Source organism: Oncorhynchus nerka, linkage group LG12 (assembly GCF_034236695.1).
Source record: "Oncorhynchus nerka isolate Pitt River linkage group LG12, Oner_Uvic_2.0, whole genome shotgun sequence".
Lineage (NCBI taxonomy): Eukaryota > Metazoa > Chordata > Actinopteri > Salmoniformes > Salmonidae > Oncorhynchus > Oncorhynchus nerka.
Window position 1 is genome coordinate 24,604,076 of NC_088407.1, and position 25,842 is coordinate 24,629,917.

Genomic DNA, 25,842 nt, shown 5'->3' on the forward strand with positions numbered 1-25,842 from the left:
TGTATATTTGTTTCATCACCTGGACAAGAGGGGGAAGGAAGGGGGGGGGGGTTGAGATTGGAGTTAGGGGTGCTGTTGGAAGGGGGTTGACAAGGTGTTGCCGTGGTAACCAAGTGCTGGCCTCGTTAGCGCAGCAGGTGCTAATAGAGATAACGAGTGAGGGAGGAGAAGTGGAGAGAACCAAGCCGAGCCCCCCATTTACACCACTTTACCTCTCCCTTGTTCCCTCCTTCCCCCCTTCACCTTCCAATCTCACCCGTCGACGCATTCCCTTTCTCCCTCTCTCTTTGCTCACGCTCTCTTTTTCTCTCTCTTCCAGCTCTCCTTCACTTTAACCATCACCTTCCATTTTGTCTGCAGCATCACGCTCGTTTTAATAACTCTCTCCTCATTGTCTCTCCTTTTACCTCCATTTCTTCCCTTCATTCATTTCAGCACGCTTTTCATCTCTGCCCTCCTTCCTCTTGTCCACCTCCATCCCTTCTCTCAGAACCCTTTCAGGGTGGTAGATGGAAAAATGAAGTCTTCCACTGTAAAAGAGGAGGGGAAAAAAGGAACATAGAGATGGAGAGGAAAGAGGGGAGAGGGAGGACATTCCAATCAATACTAGTGTTTGTCAGGTTCTGTTTTTCTGCCTGCCATGTGTTCTTCTGTCCTCCCACTCCCTCCCTCCTTCCCTCCCTCCCTAACTCCCTCCCTCCCTCTAACCTTGTGTTTGTGTCTCTGACCGTGAACATACTGTTGGCCATTTCAGGGTGTATTGAAGGTTCTCTATTTGCTAGGCCGTGTTTGTATGTTTCTAACAAAGAAACGTATTTTATGTGATCAGGCTGCTACAGGGCCTCCTTTATCTATCGCATTAAAAAAACTAACTGAGCACCCGGCTCCATTTAATATGCCATTTAGCAGACACTTTTATCCAAGGCAACATACAGTCATGCATACATAGATTTTGCGTTATGGGTGGCCCTGGGAATCGAACCCAAAACCCTGATGTTGCATGCTCCATGCTCTAACTGAGCCATACTACTCACACACGTAATACAAGATACAAACAAAGGGGTCGTGGTTGCTTGCGCACACAAAAGCACACTCAGACATGGATACAGGCACACACACACACATACAGTGGGGAGAACAAGTATTTGATACACTGCCGATTTTGCAGGTTTTCCTACTTACAAAGCATGTAGAGGTCTGTAATTTTTATCATAGGTACACTTCAACTGTGAGAGACGGAATCTAAAACAAATATCCAGAAAATCACATGATTTGATTTTTAAGTAATTAATTTGCATTTTATTGCATGACATAAGTATTTGATACATCAGAAAATCAGAACCTAATATTTGGTACAGAAACCTTTGTTTGCAATTACAGAGATCATGTGTTTCCTGTAGTTCTTGACCAGGTTTGCACACACGGCAGCAGGGATTTTGGCCCACTCCTCCATACAGACCTTCTCCAGATCCTTCAGGTTTTCGGGCTGTCGCTGGGCAATACGGACTTTCAGCTCCCTCCAAAGATTTTCTATTGGGGTCAGGTCTGGAGACTGGCTAGGCCACTCCAGGACCCTTCTTATGGAGCCACTCCTTAGTTGCCCTGGCTGTGTGTTTCGGGTCGTTTTCATGCTGGAAGACCCAGCCACAACCCATCTTCAATACTCTTACTGAGGGAAGGAGGTTGTTGGCCAAGATCTTGTGATACATGGCCCCATCCATCCTCCTCTCAATACGGTGCAGTCATCCTGTCCCCTTTGCAGAAAAGCATCCCCAAATAATGATGTTTCCACCTCCATGCTTCACAGTTGGGATGGTGATCTTGGGGTTGTACTCATCCATCTTCTTCCTCCAAACACGGCGAGTGGAGTTTAGACCAAAAAGCTATATTTTTGTCTCATCAGACCACATGATCTTCTCCCATTCCTCCTCTGGATCATCCAGATGGTCATTGGCAAACTTCAGATTGGCCTGGACATGCGCTCGCTTGAGCAGGGGGACCTTGCGTGCGCTGCAGGATTTTAATCCATGACGGCGTAGTGTGTTACTAATGGTTTTCTTTGAGACTGTGGTCCCAGCTCTCTTCAGGTCATTGACCAGGTCCTGCCCTGTAGTTCTGGGCTGATCCCTCGCCTTCCTCATGATCATTGATCCCCCAAGGTGAGATCTTGCATGGAGCCCCAGACCGAGGGTGATTGACCGTCATCTTGAACTTCTTCCATTTTCTAATAATTGCGCCAACAGTTTTTGCCTTCTCACCAAGCAGCTTACCTATTGTCCTGTATCCCATCCCAGCCTTGTGCAGGTCTACAATTTTATCCCTGATGCCCTTACACAGCTCTCTGGTCTTGGTCATTGTGGAGAGGTTGGAGTCTTTTTGATTGAGTGTGTGTTCTTACTGGTTGGTAGGTGATCAAATACTTATGTCATGCAATAAAATGCAAATGTCACGCCCTGGTCTTAGTATTTTGTGTTTATATATTTATTTGGTCAGGCCAGGGTGTGACATGTGTTTTCGTATTGGGGTTTTAGTAGGCATTGGGATTGTGGCTGAGTAGGGGTGTCTAGCATAGGCTATGGCTGCCTGAGGCGGTTCTCAATCAGAGTCAGGTGATTCTCGTTGTCTCTGATTGGGAACCATATTTAGGTAGCCTGGGTTTCACTGTGTGTTTTGTGGGTGATTGTTCCTGTCTCTGTGTTAGTTATTCACCAGATAGGCTGTATAGGTTTTCACATTCCGTTTGTTGTTTTTGTATTGTTCGTGTTTTTTCATAATTAAAGATGTATCGAACTAACCACGCTGCATTTTGGTCCGACTCTCCTTCGACGGAAGAAAGCCGTTACAGCAAATTAATTACTTAAAAATCATACAATGTGATTTTCTGGATTTTTGTTTTAGATTCTGTCTCTCACAGTTGAAGTGTACCTATGATAAAAATGACAGACCTCTACATGCTTTGTAAGTGGGAAACCTGCTAAATCGACAGTGTATCAAATACTTGTTCTCCCCACTGTACATACACACTGTAAAACCATGGAACATGTTGGAGGGCATTTAGTCATTTGAAATTGATGTGACTTTCTTTGCCTTTTTTTTCGGATCAGTGTGCTGTTGTTGTTGCTTGACTGTGTTGAGTTCATTTCCGTTAACTTTCTGAGTGAAAAATAAGTGGAAGGGGCATATTGTCATGATTCCCAGCATGCTTTGTTGCAGATAGATTTTTTGAAATAGTTTGTTTTATTGTCAATGTTTTCTCTTGCACATTGATCTTATACTATACAAAGATAAATACCTTACATTTCAATCTTTAAGGGGTTTGACTTATTGGACCCATTATTGAGATGGTTGCTGCAGTTGACTTTTCAGTCGTTTAGCAAACACTCTTATCCAGAGCAGCTTACAGTAGTGAGTGCATAGATGTTCATATTTGTTGGTACTGGTCCCCCATGGGAATCGAACCCACAACCCTGGCATTGCAAGTGCCATACTCTCCCAACTGAGACAGTTTAGATCATCTAGCCCAACACTATAGCAGTCATTCTGAGTGCAGGTTGTGGGTGATAATATATTCCAATTCTTGGATATCCTCCCTCTGGCTGGATTCCGATAGGAATTGCTAATCACTTCACAAACCAGCGTATTGTGACTTGCAGGTCTGAAGTGGCTCACGAGCAGAAGCGGTGCATGGGTAAAATCACTGGGGAAGCCAAGCCAGAAAAAAAGCTATATTACAACCTATGTGTTGTGATAATTGCATTGTTTGCTCTATAACCAGTTCATAGGCATGATATATAGGCCTAAGACCGAGACAATAAGAAGACACAGTGGAAGAATAAATTCAACCACACCTTTGTTTCATCACAAAACCAGAGAGCAACCTCTGTCTGGTGGAGTCCACAAAGCATATTGCATGTAACAAACAGTTACATGACCTACAGCACGGTCAATCAAGTCGTTTCTGACATTGCTGGACTACTAAACAACTATTGGTTTAGAACCACAGAGAGTTACCGCAAGAAGCAATGAAATCATGAGCTGCCTCCACTTTTCCAGCACCACTTCAACATCAGCACTTCAACATCATCAAATCACATACGCTTCGTCTAATACAGTGACAAATCAAAAATCTAAATTTCTAAATATAGCTAAATATCATGTGGCTGTCCATGGTACTGATTTACGTGTGTCTTGCGTAAGTAGAATAACATGTTGACTCAGCCGACTTGTAGAGAAACGCCAATGCCATCCTCATCGTTCATGTTACCTAAACGGTCTATGACTCTGTCATACAATACACGCTTTTAGTTTTTGTTGTCCTAGGCTACCTGGCTAAAATACTTGCTCCCTAGCCTAACTTCCTTTCATGGGCAATGATTAGCCAGCTAACATTAGCTTACTACATCTAGCTACATATTGTGATTAGCCAATTAACATTAGCCTACTACATCTAGCTACATATTGAACTTCCATCCTCTCAAGCCAGAGACACAATCAATGAATTTGTGGTTGGATCAGAATCACAGTTATAATCATTGGCCAGTATGGAGAATTAAGTTATTTAGGAAAGGGACAATTTTAGATATCTAGCCACCGGAGGACAACCACATAACGAGATGCAACAATTTACGTTTTTTTCTGTCAATGACATTGGGCTTTTGATGTGATGTGATTGGTTTGAAGCCAAATCCAAGCTGGCTTCCCATTACATTTTTTTTAGGTGGGCCAGGACCATTCACAGTTGAGCTCACTCAGTTTATCTCAACGCTGATTGGCTATTATTGTATAAAAAACACCAAGGGAGGCCAATTGCTTGCTGGCTTCCCTTGCATTTAATGCTACGGGCGGGTACAATATCATACTCTTTTTGACCATCAGACAGCATCAGATAGATGGGCTTCACATACAGAGGCAGAGGGGTGCTGTTTCCCTCACTCTGATGTTTTCTCCGATGAGATACAATCAGCCTTTTGCGAATTGAAGGAAAATTATGAAACACAGAGAGGGTCAGTTTTTTGGGCAAGCCTGGATTCCCTTGGCATCCATGAATACACCTCACTGCTCACGAGTCAGGATTTTCAGACCACCATTTCAAGGATAACGCGGCAATAACTAAAGGCCTCATGAAATGTATCAAATGTGGTCATAAAGGATTTACTTTTAATTGAAGCAGTGTTTAGTGCTTAAAACCTAATACCTTGTACTGAATAAACATGTTCACGTGTTTAAAATGTGTTACAGCGAAAAACATGTTTTGGTGTTTACAGTCTACCGAAAAGTGTTGAGTTACGTGTTCAGAACCTAAACCCTTGTTTTTACAGTGCACACTACACTGGTAAATCGACAGCGGACAAATAACTGTAGTGAAATCAGTACTGAATACAGAGTGACACAATCGCCCTTCTACAACTCCTCTCAACGACTGACCTCGTTCTCTCCCCATTGTTGGTCTCTCTCTTTCTCTGCAGATAAAAACCAGGTGTCACATAGCCTTTCGCTATCCTTCTCCTCAGGGCTGAGAGAAAGGGAGAAGAGATGAAAAATAGGAAACATTTAAGAGGAAATTCCCAAAAGGTGTGGAGTGAAGACATTCCAGGGGTGTGAATCACATCCCACCCCCCCTCAACTCTACTGCAACACGCCTGAGGGAAGGACCCTGACGCGCGCACACACACACACACACACACGCACGCACGCACGCACGCACGCACGCACGCACGCACGCACGCACGCACACACACACACACACACACACACACACACACACACACACACTTTTTCTCTCGTGTCTGAAACAGCTGGATAGAGACATCTGTCATGCTTGTCACACACACAAGCACACACACACAATGCAGGCACAAACACATAGATGCAATTTAACGGACAAACACACTCATCCTTCATTCTCATCTGTAAAATGGTAGGACAGAGGTGTCATCTGTCAGTAGCGCCTGTGAACTGAACAACCCCCCACGCCTACAAACACGAACGCACACGCATACGCACACACACGCACCGGGCCCTATTTGCAAACACACCAATTACCTGTTAACAGCACGGGGGCCTCAGGAAATTACAGTCTCATTACCATAAATGTTATTATGTTAACCTGCATGTCAGGGTTACAGCTTTATACGGTGTGTGTCTGTCAGGGATAGGCTATACCCTGGAACAACATGGGCTGGAGCCATTAAAGGACAGACCACCTACTACTACAAGAACACAACATACACTTTGATAATTAATGGATGTTTCTGTGTCAGGTCACATGTCAGGAAGGAACTCAAGAGGCCTCAATAATAACAACCACAAACTGCTTGACTCTAGGTTAGATTGGATGGTGTTTACTATCTGTTGTAGCTTTACTCTGGGTTAGATTGGATGGTGTTTACTATCTGTTGTAGCTTTACTCTGGGTTAGATTGGATGGTGTTTACTATCTGTTGTAGCTTTACTCTGGGTTAGATTGGATGGTGTTTATTGTCTGTTGTAGCTTTACTCTGGGTTAGATTGGATGGTGTTTACTGTCTGTTGTAGCTTTACTCTGGGTTAGATTGGATGGTGTTTTACTATCTGTTGAAACAGACATTTGCTTTGTGTAAAATATATGTTAGAATGAAGGGATAATAACTTTACAAATACTACAGCAAAGTGGTATGAACAGACCTAGTAGTACCATAGAGTTTCTCTACTAAGTTACTAAGTTACTAAGCTACAATGTTAAAATGTTACTATGTTACTATGTTAATATGCTACTAAATTACTAAGTTACTAAGTTACAATGTTACTGCACTTTCACAGTCAAAATCTTCGACAGACTGCAGGCAATTCAAAAACCTCCTGATTACGATTGTGCACCATAATAGACCCCATAAAACGCAATGCCTCAGCAACATCCAGTTCATAGTCATTCTCCACTTGCCCTAGTACTGCCAAGGAACGCAAGGGTCAGACATTTTCATAGTCCTTCTCCACTTTCCCTAGTACTGCCAAGGAACGCAAGGGTCAGACATTTTCATAGTCATTCTCCACTTGCCCTAGCACTGCCAAGGAACGCAAGGGTCAGACATTTTCATAGTCATTCTCCACTTGCCCTAGTACTGCCAAGGAACGCAAGGGTCAGACATTTTCATGGTCATTCTCCACCTGCCCTAGCACTGCCAAGGAACGCAAGGGTCAGACATTTTCATAGTCATTCTCCACTTGCCCTAGTACTGCCAAGGAACGCAAGGGTCAGACATTTTCATAGTCATTCTCCACTTGCCCTAGCACTGCCAAGGAACGCAAGGGTCAGACATTTTCATAGTCCTTCTCCACCTGCCCTAGCACTGCCAAGGAACGCAAGGGTCAGACATTTTCATAGTCATTCTCCACCTGCCCTAGCACTGCCAAGGAACGCAAGGGTCAGACATTTTCATAGTCCTTCTCCACCTGCCCTAGCACTGCCAAGGAACGCAAGGGTTAGACATTTTCATAGTCCTTCTCCACCTGCCCTAGCACTGCCAAGGAACGCAAGGGTTAGACATTTTCATAGTCATTCTCCACCTGCCCTAGCACTGCCAAGGAACGCAAGGGTCAGACATTTTCATAGTCCTTCTCCACCTGCCCTAGCACTGCCAAGGAACGCAAGGGTCAGACATTTTCATAGTCATTCTCCACCTGCCCTAGCACTGCCAAGGAACGCAAGGGTCAGACATTTTCATAGTCCTTCTCCACCTGCCCTAGCACTGCCAAGGAATGCAAGGGTCAGACATTTTCATAGTCCTTTACCTTGACAATTGAAAGTTATTTGTTTTTAGCAAATCCTCCAGCGTATTAACCAAGAATGAGCCACCGAGCCAGCATTTCACAAGCTTGTGGTAAATAGAATGGTGTTTAAGTTTCAAGAGGGAGATAGTACGGGAGAAAAAGAAGAAGAGCTATCATTGCGTGTCTAGGTAGTGATAAAACTGTTGTGACCCGAACAATTGAGTCAACACTCTTCTCTTTCAGGGGGTTTGGTGTTTAAGTGGGCAGATTGAAATGGTGGTCCTCGGCTGCAGGCTGGGTCACACACACACATACACACACACACACACACACACACACACACACACACACACACACACACACACACACACACACACACACGCACACACACGCACACACACGCACACACACACACACACACACCCCTCTATGTTTGCACTACATCCCCGTTCAAAGAGAAGGAAAGAAGTGCCAGACAGGGAGCTAACAATTAGCCCTCTATGCATACTAAGCCCTGGGAGAGTATGTGTGTTTATGTGTGGGCCTTTTTGCATATGTGTGTGTTTGCGTCTGTCTGTACGTGTGTGTGTGTGTATTTATATTCATGCAGACAGAAAGGAAAGACAAAGAGGAACTGGGGTGTTGAGCTCCTGCCTGTATACACACACTGGCATTGGCAGGCTGGCAGGGACTGGCATCAGCTGGCACTGGGACTAGGCTACAATACATGAGTCTGACTGGAAGCCACAGAAAGAGGCCTAGAGCTGAAATCCAGACCAAGCCCTGAAACGATAGTAGCTCTCTCTCTCTCTCTCTCTCTCTCTCTCTCTCTCGCTCACATCCATTCCCCCAGTTTTTTGGCAAGCCACACTATTGTGAGTTTGCACACAAAGACACACAGGGAGTATGTGTGTCTGAGAGGATGCCGTGTGAACAAATGCAGTGTACAACACATTAAGAACACCGTCCTAATATTGAGTTTGCTGTCAGAACAGCCTATATTCGTCGGGGCATGGACTCTACAAGGTGTCGAAAGTGTTCCACAGGGATGCTGGTCCATGTTCACTCCAATTCTTCCCACAGTTGTGACAAGTTGGCTAGATGTCCTTTGGGTGGTGGACCATTCTTGATACACACAGGAAACTGTTAAGCGTGAAAAACTCAGCAGCGTTGCAGTTCTTGACACACTCAATCCGGTGCGCCTGGCACTTACTACCATACCCTGTTCAAAGGCACTTAAATATTTTGTCTTGCCCATTCACCCTCTGAATGGCAGACATACACAATCCATGTCTAAATTGTCTCAAGGCTTAAAAATCCTTCTTTAACATTTTTCTGCACCTTCAAATAAAATAAAATTGTATGTCACATACACCGAATACAAAAAGTGTAGATCTTACCATGAAATGCTTACTTACAAGCCCTTAACCAACAATGCAGTTTTAAGAAAATAGAGTGAAGAAAATATTTACTAAATAACTAAAGTAAAAAAATAAAAAAATAAAAATAAAATAGCAATAATGAGGCTATATACAGGAGGTACCGGTACTGAGTCAATGTGAGAGGGTACAGGTTAGTTGAGGTAATTTGTACATGTAGGTAGGTGTAAAGTGACTGTGCATGAATAATAAATAGCAAGTAACAGCAGTGTAAAAACCAAGGGGGAAGGGGGGTGTCAATGCAAATAGTCTGGGTGGCAATTTGAATAATTGTTCAGCAGTCTTATGGCTTGGGGGTAGAAGCTGTTAAGGAGCCTTTTGGACCTAGACTTGGCGCTTCGGTACTGCTTGCCGTGCGATAGCAGAGAGAACAGTCTATGACTTGGATGACTGGAGTCTTTGACTATTTTTGGTGCCTTCCTCTGACACCACCTAATATATATTGTAGCTCCTTGATGGCAGGAAGATTGGCACCAGTGATGAACTGGACCGTACGCACTACCCTCTGTAGCGCCTTATGGTCGAATGCCGAGCAGTTGCCAAACCAGGCGGTGATGCAACCAGTCAGGATGCTCACGATGGTGCAGCTGCAGAACTTTTTGAGGATCTGGGGACCCATGCCAAGTTTTTTCAATCTCCTGAGGAGGAAAAGGCATTGTCGTGCACCTTTTTACAACTTTCCTGGTGTGTTTGAACCATGATAGTTTGCTGGTGAACTCTCGACCCGCTCCACTATAGCCCCGTCGATGTGAAAGGAAGTGTGTTTGGCCCTCCTTTTCCTGCAATGAAGTTGCAAAAGCCATGACAGGGAGACATAGTGGAGTGGTAATGCACCTGCAAGCAGTTTCTCCCGACGCCATTTGGGTACACTGCAGCATCCACCGAGAGGCTCTTGCTGCCAAGGGAATGCCTGACAGCTTGAAAGACATGTTGGACACTACAGTGACATTTAAAAAACACTTTGTTAAAGCAAGGCCCCTGAACTCTTGTATATTTTCTGCCCTATGCAGTGATATGGGCAGCGATCATGTAACGCTTTTACAACATACAGAAGTGTGCTGTTTTTTTTAAAATTGAGAGTCGAGCTTTAAGTTTTCTTTACTGACCATAATTTTCACTTATCTGACAGCTTGTATGATGAAGAGTTTCTCACACGACTGGCCTATCTGGGTGATGTTTTTTCTCACCTGAATGATCTGAATCTAGGATTACAGGAACTCTTCGCAGCTATATTCAATGTGAGGGACAAAATTGAGGCTATGATTAAGAAGTTGGAGCTCTTCTCTGTCTGCATTAACAAGGACAACACACAGGTCTTTCCATCGTTGAATGATTTTTTGTGTGCAAATGAACTCAAGGTTATGGACAACGTCAAATGTAATATAGCAAAGCCTGAGTGAGATGGGTGCGCAATTACGCAGGTACTTTCCCAAAACAGATGACACAAACAACTGAAATCTTATCCCTTTCATGCCCTGCCTCTAGTCCACTTACCGATTTCTGAACAAGAGAGCCTCATCGAAATTGCATCAAGCGGTTCTGTGAAAATTGAATTTAATCAGAAGCCACTGCCAGATTTCTGGATAGGGCTGCGCTCTGAGTATCCTGCCTTGGCAAATCACGCTGTTAATACACTGATGCCCTTTGCAACCACGTACCTATGTGAGAGTGGATTCTCGGCCCTCACTAGCATGAAAACTAAATAAGGCACAGACTGTGTGTGGAAAATGATTTAAGACTGAGCCTCTCCAATACAACCCAACATTGCAGATGTATGTGCATCCTTTCAAGCACACCCTTCTCATTAAGCTGTGGTGAGTTATTCACATTTTTCAATGAACAAATACAGTTTTATATGTACCACTGGATGTCATAAGGTGAACGCACCAATTTGTAAGTCGCTCTGGATAAGAGCGTCTGCTAAATGACTTAAATGTTAATGTATGTTAAATAAAAAGCAAAATTATTGATTATTATTATATTATTTTGCCCTGGTCCTATAAGAGGTGTTTGTCACTTCCCACGAGCCGGGTTGTGACAGAAACTCACACTCATTCTTATGTTTAATACAATTATCGTATTGTGTGTGTGTGTGTGACAGACTTACAATGATGGCAACAACAAAAAAACACTTGAGAGTGCGCTGACCCTGGTGCTAGAGGGGGTACGCAGCTGGACGTTGAATGTTTGAAGGGTTACGGGACTTCAAAAAGTTTGGGAACCACTGCTCTATACTGATTGAAGCGAATTTAACAGGTGACATCAATACAGGATCACAGCTTTCACCTGGATTCACCTGGTCAGTCTATGTCATGGAAGGAGCAGGTCTTCCTAATGTTTTGTACCCTTAGCATATAGACAGTATGCATACTGTATATAAGTGGTTCCCAACCCTTTTTAGTTACTGTACCACCAACTGAATTTTACTCTACCTGGAGTACCCCAGAAGTATCCCCTCGTGCATTTTACCAGTAGGACTATGGCCTCATGAGTCTTCTCAAGTACCCCCCTTGTGGATAGGCCAAGTACCACCAGGAGTCCTAGTACCCCTGGTTGGGAACCTCTAGATAGAGACAGAGAGACAGAGAGAAAGATAGACAGACAGAGAGGCAGAGAGATACAGACATACAGAGAGACAGAGAGATAGAGAGACAGAGAGACAGAGACAGGGGCCATACAGAGAGAGGGACAAGAAGGATGACAGGAAAGCTGCCAGGCAAAAGCTAGAGATATATCCACAGACATGAAGAGATAGAGATATAGACAAATAGAGAGAGAGACAGAGAAAGACTGACTGTCATGCAAACAAGGAATTGAGGACAGACACACTTAGACAGAACACTAATATGAAGTTAATGGAGGGAAATAACATGATGGTTGCACAAATAAGACGGAGGCTGATAAAGACTAATAGATATTTAAACAGTGACAGATGAAGTGTTATAATCGAGATGCCCACATACACACAGACAGACAAGGAGGAGCGTGTAGTGTGTCACCAGGCAGGGAAAAAGCACTTTGTACCGGACAGTCGGACTGAGTGGGACACCAGACTCTGTGAGGGAGCGGGGGTGAGGGGGTGTGTGAGGGGAGATGGGAGGGGGGATGATGGGTGAGGTAGGGGAGGGGGGTGCAGTTGACCCCTCCATATGGGACACATGTCATCATCAAAAATGTATGCTACGGATTTGTCTCATTAACTATTGAACAGCTCTCTTACACACATGAGAGCACACACACAGACACACGCACAGACACACACACACGCACAGACACACACACACACACACACACACACACACACACACACACACACACACACACACACACACACACACACACACACACATTTGCATTGGAAAGATTCATCTTTGGATCATGCGTGCTGCTTTTCTCATGTCGTATGTATAGGGGTGTGTCTGGTGTGACATGCAGTATGAGGGTGACACATGAATATGTAGGACACACACAAATGAATGCAAGCGCCAGCCACCTCAAAAAGAGGGCCCAATTACCACGGTGACTGATCTGACTTATACATTATCCCTGCCACTGTCAACCTCTCTCTGTCATGCACCCCCCCCCCCCCCCACACACACACACACAGCCCTATCTCTCTTTCCCGCCCACAGTAAGAGCCTTGGCAGTCACATCACAGGGCTCAGGACATATATTTAGAACACACAGGCCTTCTAAAGGGCTTTGCTTTGCATTGATTGTGAGCACACAGAATGGAGCGTTGCTTCAATGGAATACCATGATAAAATACCAGATGTAAACAATACCGCTTCCATTCTCTCCAAGACCCTGTCCAAAACCAAAATGGTCCCTAACTCAACGAATAGTTTAATACTTCTGACACGCTTTCACTGTATAGTTGAATACATCTGACACCCTATTACCTGTATAGTTGAATACATCTGACACCCTATTCACTGTATAGTTTAATACATCTGACACAATGTTATTTAGATAGTTTAATACATCTGACACCATATTCACTGTATAGTTTAATACATCTGACACAATGTTATTTAGATAGTTGAATACATCTGACACCATATTCACTGTATAGTTTAATACATCTGACACAATGTTATTTAGATAGTTGAATACATCTGACACCCTATTCACTGTATAGTTTAATACATCTGACACAATGTTATTTAGATAGTTGAATACATCTGACACCCTATTCACTGTATAGTTTAATACATCTGACACCCTATTCACTGTATAGTTGAATACATCTGACACCCTATTCACTGTATAGTTTAATACATCTGACACAATGTTATTTAGATAGTTGAATACATCTGACACCCTATTACCTGTATAGTTTAATACATCTGACACCATATTCACTGTATAGTTTAATACATCTGACACAATGTTATTTAGATAGTTTAATACATCTGACACCATATTCACTGTATAGTTTAATACATCTGACACAATGTTATTTAGATAGTTTAATACATCTGACACCATATTCACTGTATAGTTTAATACATCTGACACAATGTTATTTAGATAGTTTAATACATCTGACACCATATTCACTGTATAGTTTAATACATCTGACACAATGTTATTTAGATAGTTTAATACATCTGACACCATATTCACTGTATAGTTTAATACATCTGACACAATGTTATTTAGATAGTTGAATACATCTGACACCCTATTCACTGTATAGTTTAATACATCTGACACCCTATTCACTGTATAGTTTAATACATCTGCAACCATATTCACTGTATAGTTTAATACATCTGACACCCTATTCACTGTATAGTTTAATACATCTGCAACCATATTCACTGTATAGTTTAATACATCTGACACAATGTTATTTAGATAGTTTAATACATCTGACACCCTATTCACTGTATAGTTTAATACATCTGACACAATGTTATTTAGATAGTTGAATACATCTGACACCATATTCACTGTATAGTTTAATACATCTGACACCATATTCACTGTATAGTTTAATACATCTGACACCCTATTCACTGTATAGTTTAATACATCTGACACAATGTTATTTAGATAGTTTAATACATCTGACACCCTATTCACTGTATAGTTTAATACATCTGACACCATATTCACTGTATAGTTTAATACATCTGACACCCTATTCACTGTATAGTTTAATACATCTGACACAATGTTATTTAGATAGTTTAATACATCTGAAACCATATTCACTGTATAGTTTAATACATCTGACACCATATTCACTGTATAGTTGAATACATCTGACACCCTATTACCTGTATAGTTTAATACATCTGACACCATATTCACTGTATAGTTTAATACATCTGACACAATGTTATTTAGATAGTTTAATACATTTGAAACCATATTCACTGTATAGTTTAATACATCTGACACCATATTCCGGGTTGGAGCGAGCGGTCGCATCCGCACTTCGGTCCGCAGGTAGTATAACTTTTCATTACATTTCATTATAGTACAACGGTTTGATTTGTCTAATCTTAGCAATTTCTTCTTAGCTAGCTACATAGCCGTCATTGTATCAAAGATAATTGCGTAATTATCGTATTTCGTCGTCCTAACGTAGTCTACACTGCTATCTGCCCAGCAGCTAGCCAGCTAGCAAACGTCCACCGTCTACTGAATAGCAGCACTGTAGAAGCTATTACACTCAACTGAACGACTTGATTAGTGTAGTGTTAGCTAGCTACATAGTTGTCTCTGCTGTCTTCGTATCCAAGATAATTGTGTAGCTTAGAGTGTGTAGTTTTAGAGTGATTATCTTAATTTACCGAGGTTAGCTAGCCAGCTATTTGTCGTCCTTAACGTAGGAGACACTGCTAGCTAGCCAACAGCTAGCCAACGTCTACCGAATAGAACTTCCGCACTCAACAACCCGGTCGCATTCCGCTTCGTTCCACAGGTAGTATCACATTTTCATTTCATTTCATTACAGTACAACGGTTTGATTTGTTTGATCGTAGCTAGCTACATAGCTAGCTACATAGCCGTCTTTGTATCAAAGTGTAGTCGTCTTTGTGTAGTCTAGAGCGATTTTCTAGGTTAGCTAGCCAGCTATTGTCGTTCTTTTAACGCAACGTAACGTAATCAACACTGCTAGCTAGCCAGCTAGCCCCCGAATAGCAGCACTGTAGCCACTGCCAGCTAGCCTACAAAGTCAACAACGCAGCCACTGCCAGCTAGCCTACTTCAGCAGTACTGTATCATTTTAATCATTTTAGTCAATAAGATTCTTGCTACGTAAGCTTAACTTTCTGAACATTTGAGACGTGTAGTCCACTTGTCATTCCAATCTCCTTTGCATTAGCGTAGCCTCTTCTGTAGCCTGTCAACTATGTGTCTGTCTATCCCTGTTCTCTCCTCTCTGCACAGGCCATACAAACGCTCCACACCGCGTGGCCGCGCCACCCTAATCTGGTGGTCCCAGCACGCACGACCCACGTGGAGTTCCAGGTCTCCGGTAGCCTCTGGAACTGCCGATCTGCGGCCAACAAGGCAGAGTTCATCTCAGCCTATGCCTCCCTCCAGTCCCTCGACTTCTTGGCACTGACGGAAACATGGATCACCACAGATAACACTGCTACTCCTACTGCTCTCTCTTCGTCCGCCCACGTGTTCTCGCACACCCCGAGAGCTTCTGGTCAGCGGGGTGGTGGCACCGGGATCCTCATCTCTCCCAAGTGGTCATTCTCTCTTTCTCCCCTTACCCATCTGTCTATCGCCTCCTTTGAATTCCATGCTGTCACAGTTACCAGCCCTTTCAAGCTTAACATCCTTATCATTTATCGCCCTCCAGGTTCCCTCGGAGAGTTCATCAATGAGCTTGATGCCTTGATAAGCTCCTTTCCTGAGGACGGCTCACCTCTCACAGTTCTGGGCAACTTTAACCTCCCCACGTCTACCTTTGACTCATTCCTCTCTGCCTCCTTCTTTCCTCTCCTCTCCTCTTTTGACCTCACCCTCTCACCTTCCCCCCCTACTCACAAGGCAGGCAATACGCTCGACCTCATCTTTACTAGATGCTGTTCTTCCACTAACCTCATTGCAACTCCCCTCCAAGTCTCCGACCACTACCTTGTATCCTTTTCCCTCTCGCTCTCATCCAACACTTCCCACACTGCCCCTACTCGGATGGTATCGCGCCGTCCCAACCTTCGCTCTCTCTCCCCCGCTACTCTCTCCTCTTCCATCCTATCATCTCTTCCCTCTGCTCAAACCTTCTCCAACCTATCTCCCGATTCTGCCTCCTCAACCCTCCTCTCCTCCCTTTCTGCATCCTTTGACTCTCTATGTCCCCTATCCTCCAGGCCGGCTCGGTCCTCCCCTCCCGCTCCGTGGCTCGACGACTCATTGCGAGCTCACAGAACAGGGCTCCGGGCAGCCGAGCGGAAATGGAGGAAAACTCGCCTCCCTGCGGACCTGGCATCCTTTCACTCCCTCCTCTCTACATTTTCCTCTTCTGTCTCTGCTGCTAAAGCCACTTTCTACCACTCTAAATTCCAAGCATCTGCCTCTAACCCTAGGAAGCTCTTTGCCACCTTCTCCTCCCTCCTGAATCCTCCCCCCCTCCTCCCTCTCTGCAGATGACTTCGTCAACCATTTTGAAAAGAAGGTCGACGACATCCGATCCTCGTTTGCTAAGTCAAACGACACCGCTGGTTCTGCTCACACTGCCCTACCCTGTGCTCTGACCTCTTTCTCCCCTCTCTCTCCAGATGAAATCTCGCGTCTTGTGACGGCCGGCCGCCCAACAACCTGCCCGCTTGACCCTATCCCTCCTCTCTTCTCCAGACCATTTCCGGAGACCTTCTCCCTTACCTCACCTCGCTCATCAACTCATCCCTGACCGCTGGCTACGTCCCTTCCGTCTTCAAGAGAGCGAGAGTTGCACCCCTTCTGAAAAACCTACACTCGATCCCTCCGATGTCAACAACTACAGACCAGTATCCCTTCTTTCTTTTCTCTCCAAAACTCTTGAACGTGCCGTCCTTGGCCAGCTCTCCCGCTATCTCTCTCAGAATGACCTTCTTGATCCAAATCAGTCAGGTTTCAAGACTAGTCATTCAACTGAGACTGCTCTTCTCTGTATCACGGAGGCACTCCGCACTGCTAAAGCTACCTCTCTCTCCTCTGCTCTCATCCTTCTAGACCTATCGGCTGCCTTCGATACTGTGAACCATCAGATCCTCCTCTCCACCCTCTCCGAGTTGGGCATCTCCGGCGCGGCCCACGCTTGGATTGCGTCCTACCTGACAGGTCGCTCCTACCAGGTGGCGTGGCGAGAATCTGTCTCCTCACCACGTGCTCTCACCACTGGTGTCCCCAGGGCTCTGTTCTAGGCCCTCTCCTATTCTCGCTATACACCAAGTCACTTGGCTCTGTCATAACCTCACATGGTCTCTCCTATCATTGCTATGCAGACGACACACAATTAATCTTCTCCTTTCCCCCTTCTGATGACCAGGTGGCGAATCGCATCTCTGCATGTCTGGCAGACATATCAGTGTGGATGACGGATCACCACCTCAAGCTGAACCTCGGCAAGACGGAGCTGCTCTTCCTCCCGGGAAGGACTGCCCGTTCCATGATCTCGCCATCACGGTTGACAACTCCATTGTGTCCTCCTCCCAGAGCGCTAAGAACCTTGGCGTGATCCTGGACAACACCCTGTCGTTCTCAAATAACATCAAGGCGGTGGCCCGTTCCTGTAGGTTCATGCTCTACAACATCCGCAGTGTACGACCCTGCCTCACACAGGAAGCGGCGCAGGTCCTAATCCAGGCACTTGTCATCTCCCGTCTGGATTACTGCAACTCGCTGTTGGCTGGGCTCCCTGCCTGTGCCATTAAACCCCAACAACTCATCCAGAACGCCGCAGCCCGTCTGGTGTTCAACCTTCCCAAGTTCTCTCACGTCACCCCGCTCCTCCGCTCTCTGCACTGGCTTCCAGTTGAAGCTCGCATCCGCTACAAGACCATGGTGCTTGCCTACGGAGCTGTGAGGGGAACGGCACCTCAGTACCTCCAGGCTCTGATCAGGCCCTACACCCAAACAAGGGCACTGCGTTCATCCACCTCTGGCCTGCTCGCCTCCCTACCACTGAGGAAGTACAGTTCCCGCTCAGCCCAGTCAAAACTGTTCGCTGCTCTGGCCCCCCAATGGTGGAACAAACTCCCTCACGACGCCAGGACAGCGGAGTCAATCACCACCTTCCGGAGACACCTGAAACCCCACCTCTTTAAGGAATATCTAGGATAGGATAAAGTAATCCTTCTCACCCCCCTTAAAATATTTAGATGCACTATTGTAAAGTGGCTGTTCCACTGGATGTCATAAGGTGAATGCACCAATTTGTAAGTCGCTCTGGATAAGAGCGTCTGCTAAATGACTTAAATGTAATGTAAATGTAATATTCACTGTATAGTTGAATACATCTGACACCCTATTACCTGTATAGTTTAATACATCTGACACCATATTCACTGTATAGTTTAATACATCTGACACCATATTCACTATATAGTTGAATACATCTAACACCCTATTCACTGTATAGTTAAATTCTTCTGACATGCTATTCACTGTATAGTTGAATACCTCTGACACCCTATTCACTGTATAGTTGAATACCTCTGACACCCTATTCCCTTTATAGTTGAATTCTTCTCACACCCTATTAACTGTATAGTTGAAACCTCTGACACCCTATTCACTGTATAGTTGAATACCTCTGACACCCTATTCCCTTTATAGTTGAATACCTCTGACACCCTATTCACTGTATAGTTGAATACCTCTGACACCGTATTCCCGTATTGGTTCAATTCTTCTGACACCCTATTCACTGTATATATAAATTCTTCTGACATCCTATTCACTGTATATATAAATACTTCTGACATCCTATTCACTGTATATATAAATTCTTCTGACATCCTATTCATTGTATATATAAATTCTTCTTACATTCTATTCACTGTATATATAAATTCTTCTGACATCCTATTCACTGTATATATGCATTTTTCTGACATCCTAGTCACTGTATATATTACTTCTTCTGACATCCTATTCAATGTATATATAAATTCTTCTGACATCCTATTCACTGTATATATAAATTCTTCTGACATCCTACTCACTGTATATATAAATTCTTCTGACATCCTATTCACTGTATATATAAACTCTTCTGACACCTTATTCACTGTATAGTTGAATACCTCTGACACCCTATTCCCTTTGTAGTTGAATACCTCTGACACCCTATTCCCTTTATAGTTGAATACCTCTGACACCCTATTCCCTTTATAGTTGAATATCTCTCACACCCTATTCCCTTTATAGTTGAATTCTTCTCACACCCTATTAACTGTATAGTTGAAAACCTCTGACACCCTATTCACTGTATGGTTGAATACCTCTGACACCCTATTCCCTTTATAGTTGAATACCTCTGACACCCAATTCACTGTATAGTTGAACACCTCTGACACCCTATTCCCGTATTGGTTAAAATCTTCTCACACCCTATTTACTGTATAGTTGAATACTTCTGACACTCTATTCCCTTTATAGTTGAATACCTCTCACACCCTATTCACTGTATAGTTGAATACCTCTCACACCCTATTCACTGTATAGTTGAACACCTCTGACACCCTATTCACTGTATAGTTAAATTCTTCTGACATGCTATTCACTGTATAGTTGAAAACCTCTGACACCCTATTCACTGTATGGTTGAATACCTCTGACACCCTATTCCCTTTATAGTTTAATACCTCTGACACCCTATCCACTATATAGCTGAATACCTATGACACCCAATTCACTGTATAGTTGAACACCTCTGACACCCTATTCCCTTTATAGTTTAATTCTTCTCACACCCTATTCACTGTATAGTTGAATACCTCTGACACCCTATTCACTGTATAGTTGAATACCTCTGACACCCTATTCCCGTATTGGTTCAAATCTTCTCACACCCTATTTACTGTATAGTTGAATACTTCTGACACTCTATTCCCTTTATAGTTGAATACCTCTCACACCATATTCAGTGTATAGTTGAATACATCTGACACCCTATTCCCTTTATAGTTGAATACCTCTCACACCCTATTCACTGTATAGTTGAATTCTTCTGACACCCCATTCACTGTATAGTTGAATACCTCTGACACCATATTTACTGTATAGTTGAATACCTCTGACACCCTATTCACTGTAAAGTTAAATTCTTCTGACACCCTATTCACTGTATTTATAAATTCTTCTGACATCCTATTCACTGTATATATAAATTCTTCTGACATCCTATTCACTGTATATATACATTCTTCTGACATCCTATTCACTGTATATATAAATTCTTCTGACATCCTTTTCACTGTATATATAAATTCTTCTGACATCCTATTCACTGTATATATAAATTCTTCTGACATCCTATTCACTGTATATATAAATTCTTCTGACACCCTATTTACTGTATAGTTGAATACATCTGACACCCTATTCACTGTATAGTTGAATACCTCTGACACCATATTCCCTTTATAGTTGAACTTTTCTCACACCATATTTACTGTATAGTTGAATACATCTGACACCCTATTCCCTTTATAGTTGAATACCTCTCACACCCTATTTACTGTATAGTTTAATATATCTGACACCATATTCACTGTATAGTTGAATACATCTGACACCATATTCACTGTATAGTTTAATACATCTGACAACATATTCCCTGTATAGTTGAATACATCTGACACCATATTCACTGTATAGTTTAATACTTCTAACACCCTATTCACTGTACAGTTTAATGCTTCTGACACCATATTCCCTTTACAGTGTAAAACTTCTGACACCATGTTCATTGTATAGTTAAATACTTTGAACATTATATTCAATGTAATGTTTAAGTCTTCTGACACCCTATTCAATGTATAGATTAATACTTCTGACACCCTATTCACTGTATAGATTAATACTTCTGACACCCTATTCACTGTATAGATTAATACTTCTGACACCCTATTCACTGTATAGATTAGCACTTCTGACACCCTATTCACTGTATAGATTAATACTTCAGACACCCTATTCACTGTATAGATTAATACTTCTGACACCCTATTCACTGTATAGTTAAATTCTTCTGACACCCTATTCACTGTATATATACATTCTTCTGACATCCTATTCACTGTATAGATTAATACTTCAGACACCGTATTCACTGTATAGATTAATACTTCTGACACCATATTCACTGTATAGTTAAATTCTTCTGACACCCTATTCCCTTTATAGTTGAATACCTCTGACACCCTATTACCTTTATAGTTGAATACCTCTCACACCCTATTCACTGTATAGTTGAACACCTCTGACACCCTATTCACTGTATAGTTGAATACCTCTGACACTCTATTTACTGTATAGTTGAATACCTCTGACACCCTATTCCCTTTATAGTTGAATACCTCTCACACCCTATTCACTGTATAGTTGAATACCTCTGACACCCTATTCACTGTATAGTTGAATACCTCTGATACCCTATTCCCTTTATAGTTGAATACCTCTCACACCCTAATCACTGTATAGTTGAATACCTCTGACACCCTATTCCCTTTATAGTTGAATACCTCTCACACCCTATTCACTGTATAGTTGAATACCTCTCACACCATATTCACTGTATAGTTGAAAACCTCTGACACCCTATTCACTGTATAGTTAAATACTTCAGACACCATATTAAATGTTTTGTTTAAACTGTATCATTTAATGCCTCTGACACCCTATTCACTGAACAGTTGAATACCTCAGACAACATACTCACAGTTTACTTTAATATTCCTGACACCATTTTCACTGTATCGTTTAATGGTTCTAACACCATATTCACTGTATAGTTAAATTCTTCTGACAACCTATTCACTGTATATATAAATTCTTCTGACACCCTATTCCCTTTATAGTTGAATTCTTCTCACACCCTATTAACTGTATAGTTGAAAACCTCTGACACCCTATTCACTGTATAGTTGAAAACTTCTGACACCCTATTCACTGTATAGTTGAATACCTCTGACACCCTATTCCCTTTATAGTTGAATACCTCTGACACCCTATTCCCTTTATAGTTGAATACCTCTCACACCCTATTCACTGTATAGTTGAACACCTCTGACACCCTATTCACTGTATAGTTGAATCCCTCTGACACCCTATTCACTGTATAGTTGAATACCTCTGACAATCTATTTACTGTATAGTTGAATACCTCTGACACCCTATTCCCTTTATAGTTGAATACCTCTCACACCCTATTCAATGTATAGTTGAATACCTCTGACACCCTATTCCCTTTATAGTTGAATACCTCTCACACCCTATTCACTGTGTAGTTGAATACCTCTGACACCCTATTCCCTTTATAGTTGAATACCTCTCACACCCTATTCACTGTATAGTTGAACACCTCTGACACCCTATTCACTGTATAGTTGAATCCCTCTGACACCCTATTCACTGTATAGTTGAATACCTCTGACACTCTGTTTACTGTATAGTTGAATACCTCTGACACCCTATTCACTGTATAGTTAAATTCTTCTGACACCCTATTCACTGTATGTATAAATTCTTCTGACATCCTATTCACTGTATATATAAATTCTTCTGACATCATATTCACTGTATATGTAAATTCTTCTGACATCCTATTCACTGTATATATACATTCTTCTGACATCCTATTCACTGTATATATAAATTCTTCTGACATCCTATTCACTGTATATATAAATTCTTCTGACATCATATTCACTGTATATGTAAATTATTCTGACATCCTATTCACTGTATATATACATTCTTCTGACATCCTATTCACTGTATATATACATTCTTCTGACATCCTATTCACTGTATATATAAATTCTTCTGACATCCTATTCACTGTATATATAAATTCTTCTGACATCCTATTCACTGTATATATAAATTCTTCTGACATCTTATTCACTGTATATATACATTCTTCTGACACCCTATTTACTGTATAGTTGAATGATCTGACACCCTATTCCCTTTATAGTTGAATACCTCTCACACCCTATTTACTGTATAGTTGAATTCATCTCACACCCTATTCACTGTATAGTTGAATATCTCTGACACCCTATTCACTGTATAGTTGAATACCTCTGACACCCTATTCCCATTATAGTTGAATAACTCTGACACCCTATTCCCTTTATAGTTGAAAACCTCTCACACCCCATTCTTTGTATAGTTGAATACCTCTGACACCCTATTCACTGTATAGTTGAATACCTCTGACACCCTATTCACTGTATAGTTGAATACCTCTGACACCCTATTCCCTTTATAGTTGACATTTTCTCAAACCCTATTTACTGTATAGTTGAATACATCTGACACCCTATTCCCTTTATAGTTGACATTTTCTCAAACCCTATTCACTGTATTGTTGAATACCTCTGACACCCTATTGACTGTATAGTTGAATACTTCTGACACCATATTCACTGTATAGTTGAATACCTCTGACACCCTATTCCCTTTATAGTTGAATACTTCTGACACCCTATTCACTGTATAGTGGAATACCTCTGACACCCTATTCCCTTTATAGTTGAATACCTCTCACACCCTATTCACTTTATATTTGAATTCCTCTGACACCCTATTCCCGTATTGGTTAAAATCTTCTCACAACCTATTTACTGTATAGTTGAATAACTCTGACACCCTATTCCCTTTATAGTTGAATTCTTCTCACACCCTATTAACTGTATAGTTGAAAACCTCTGACACCCTATTCACTGTATAGTTGAATACCTCTGACACCCTATTCCCTTTATAGTTGAATACCTCTGACACCCTATTCACTGTATAGTTGAATACCTCTGACACCATATTCCCTTTATAGTTGAATACCTCTCACACCCTATTCACTGTATAGTTGAATACCTCTGACACCCTATTTACTGTATAGTTGAATACCTTTGACACCCTATTCACTGTATAGTTAAATTCTTCTGACACCCTATTCACTGTATATATACATTCTTCTGACATCCTATTCACTGTATATATAAATTCTTCTGACATCCTATTCACTGTATATATAAATTCTTCTGACATCCTATTCACTGTATATATAAATTCTTCTGACATCCTATTCACTGTATATATAAATTCTTCTGACATCTTATTCACTGTATATATAAATAACTCTGACACCCTATTCACTGTATAGTTGAATACATCTGACACCCTATTCACTGTATAGTTGAATACTTCTGACACCCTATTCACTGTATAGTTGAAAACCTCTGACACATTATTCACTGTATAGTTGAATACCTCTGACACCCTATTCACTGTATAATTGAATACCTCTGACACCCTATTCCCTTTATAGTTGAATACCTCTCACACCCTATTCACTGTATAGTTGAATTCTTCTCACACCCTATTCACTGTATCGTTGAATACCTCTGACACCCTATTCACTGTATAGTTGAATACCTCTGACACCCTATTCACTGTATAATTGAATACCTCTGACACCCTATTCACTGTATAGTTGAATACTTCTGACACCCTATTCCCATTATAGTTGAATAACTCTGACACCCTATTCCCCTTTATTCACTGTATAGTTGAATAACCTCACTGACACACCCTTATTCACTGTATAGTTGAATACCTCTGACACACCCTATTCACTATTCACTGTATAGTTGAACACCTCTGACACCCTTTCACACCTCTGACACTCTATTTACACTGTATTCCCTTTATAGTTGAATACACCCTATTCACTGATAGTTGAATACACCCCTATTCACTGTATAGTTGAATACCTCTGACATTCCCTTTATAGTTGAATACCTCTCATAATCACTGTATAGTTGAATACCTCTGACACCCTATTCCCTTTATAGTTGAATACTGTATAGTTGAATACCTCTGTATAGTTGAAAACCTCTGACACCCTATTCACTGTATAGTTAAATACTTCAGACACCATATTAAATGTTTTGTTTAAACCCTTTATTCACTGAACAGTTGACATTTTTTACTTTAATATTCCTGACACCATTTTCACTGTATCGTAATGGTTCTAACACCATGTATAGTTAAATTCTTCTGACAACCTATTCATCTGACACCCTATTCCCTTTATAGTTGAATTCTTCTCACACCCTATTAACTGTATAGTTGAAAACCTCTGACACCCTATTCACTGTATAGTTGAATACTTCTGACACCCTATTCACTGTATAGTTGAATACCTCTGACACCCTATTCTGACCCTTTATAGTTGAATACCTCTGACACCCTATTCCCTTTATAGTTGAATACCTCTCACACCCTATTCACTGTATAGTTGAACACCTCTGACACCCTATTCACTGTATAGTTGAATCCCTCTGACACCCTATTCACTGTATAGTTGAATACCTCTGACAATCTATTTACTGTATAGTTGAATACCTCTGACACCCTATTCCCTTTATAGTTGAATACCTCTCACACCCTATTCAATGTATAGTTGAATACCT